General features: G+C 42.2%; 1 protein-coding gene across 1 annotated transcript in view; it reads left to right on the top strand.

The window, feature by feature from the left end:
• The window catches only part of FAM78B (family with sequence similarity 78 member B), a 91,892-nt gene extending 89,855 nt beyond the window's left edge, over positions 1-2,037 (top strand). The window contains exon 3 of the mRNA XM_008067947.2: positions 1,899-2,037. The gene's annotated coding sequence lies outside the window, so the exon portion shown is untranslated. The remainder of the gene's footprint in view (positions 1-1,898) is intronic.
• The last annotated feature ends 240 nt before the right edge of the window (positions 2,038-2,277 follow it).

Raw genomic sequence — 2,277 nt, 5'->3', positions numbered from 1 at the left:
CACACACACACACACACACACACACACACACACACACACACACGGGAACTAAAGACTCATCTACTGTTTCACCTGAAGCATTTTGTGGGTCTTCTGAAACAGCGAGAAAGTACCTGTTCCCAAGAGCCACTCATAAAATTCAACAAAGGAAAATGCCTTCCTTGGGCACGTTCATCAGCAGGGAAACGGGGTATTCACTGTGGAAGAATAAATAGCTGTAAATTTTAATTGGATTCCGAGCCTTCTGCAGTCTAAAATGATCATTTTTTTTCTCTTCAATAAAGAATTAGACATTTTCAAGTCAGTTTTCTATATCAAACATAATGTTCATTGGCACAAGGTGGTCTCATGGACCAAGGGACCCGAGACCCCTAAAACCTGATTTTGGCCTTATGGTGGTCTAATGTAGGCCACCTTTGGGATCTTCACTTTTCCATCTGCGAAATGGGAAGAAGGTAAATTCTCAGTGTTATAGTCAACCCCTCAAAGATTCGGGGCTTGTGAGAACACATTGACAGAGAACTCTGAGCCTCTTGTGCCTTGCCTTGAAGAAAACTCATAGACAGAATCCAATTATGCAGTTGAAATATCTCCAGTACAAAAATCACACTAACTCAAAGACACCCTTATTGTATAATAAATATAATAGAGTTAGGAGAATGAAAATAATAGAATAACAAAATAAAGGTCATATAAAGCAGTCGTCATGGTGACGTGACTTGCACACAGGCGTCTCTCCAGTGTGGTCCCTGAGTCACAGGTGGGCTCTGAGCCTGTGTCAAGACCTCTGCACACATGCACATGCATCACACCCTCCTTGTTTCCCTATCCCTGTGTGTCTCTGCCACCCGAGGTATGGAGTCAGTGTCTCTGGCTATTTCTGACCAATCTCACTATTGCAGAAGGGGGGACTGTCATTGATGGACACCAGAGAGCACAGCAGCTATTCCAGAGCACAGGGAATGCAGAGGAACATTTTCAAGAACAGCTTCTAAGCTATTAAGTCCCCCTTTGTATGTATAATGGGGTTGTCTGCTAACTTCAAACTATTGGAACAAGTTTATTTGACCATCTACATTTGAATTTGACATTTGTTTTCTTCCTAAAGTTGAAACCATGCAGAAAATCTGAAAAATCAACAATATACTTCCCTGTAAACAAACCTAGTACATCAGAAATCCAAAGATACCAAACAGGAAAATGACCAGGGAAGAAAGAGGAGAATGCCTAATGCTTGGCTGGACCTCAGAGCAACTCCCTTCATATATTCAAAGATACTTGGACCGGGATGGGGGAGGGAATATACTTTCTTCAGTTTAAAAAATTTAGTTTCCCTACTTCTTTAAGGCCATAACTATTACATAAAGCAATATAATAGACACAAAAAATAACAGCAGCAAGTTTTCTTTTTAAAGAAAAAATGGATTGACCACTTCAGGTTGAATAATATGGATGCAGATTCAAGAAGTTGTAGCTCAGTTGGGTGTGAGTCCACACACAAGGATACTGGGTAAGCTGCAGGGTTCTGATTGATCAGAGGTCCTTGCAAATCCCTTTGTGCTTTGGATACTAAGGAACAATGCCACAGGGAGTCTGGAATTGCCACCCATTTATGTAGATTCTTTTGTGCCTTGCTAATGGGTTACACATATAAATGACCAGGAATCTTTTAATGTTATTGTATTTTTAATCTTTAATAATTATATGAAAGTTATAAACTCTATAAAGAAATGCATGTGGAAGTAAATACCAAAAATTTTGCATAAAACTCCAAGGTCATCTCCCCTTGAAATCTACTTATGGAGCCCAGATAATTAACGTTTGCTTTGGGGAATGACATTTCTTCTATTGCTGTCTTAATGCCCACTTTATTTACGTGTTTCCATATTCACATGCAGGTCTCCTAGCAGGACAAGGCAAGCCCAGCAAGCAGAACCACATGGCAGAGACTGAGCAGGAGGAAATGAGCAATGACTGGCGGCTCCAGAAGCTGAAGTCCTGGACAGCTGGTTTCCCATTAAAGCGAGTGCCATCCTGCCTGTCTCCTCACCTTCTTTCCATCCCATGACCCATCCATGGGCTGGCTGGGCTGCCTGCTCGGCTCATGGGAGCTATGTGGATGTGAAAGTTGTGCCTGCTGTATCTTTTTGTGTGTGTGGAAGGATGGGGTTCATTCAGATCTCAAGCTCATCCCCAACCCTCCAAGTGAAGCCTCCAGGGACAAAGAGCTGGTCAGCCTGGACTTCAGTTAACTAACATGGCCCAGCCTTGGTTCCC

The sequence above is a fragment of the Carlito syrichta genome, unplaced genomic scaffold, assembly GCF_000164805.1.
Source record: "Carlito syrichta isolate Samal-C Ts95f unplaced genomic scaffold, Tarsius_syrichta-2.0.1 Scaffold309827, whole genome shotgun sequence".
NCBI lineage: Eukaryota > Metazoa > Chordata > Mammalia > Primates > Tarsiidae > Carlito > Carlito syrichta.
Note: the sequence above shows the minus strand (reverse complement) of the source record. Positions and strands in the feature narration are given on the sequence as shown.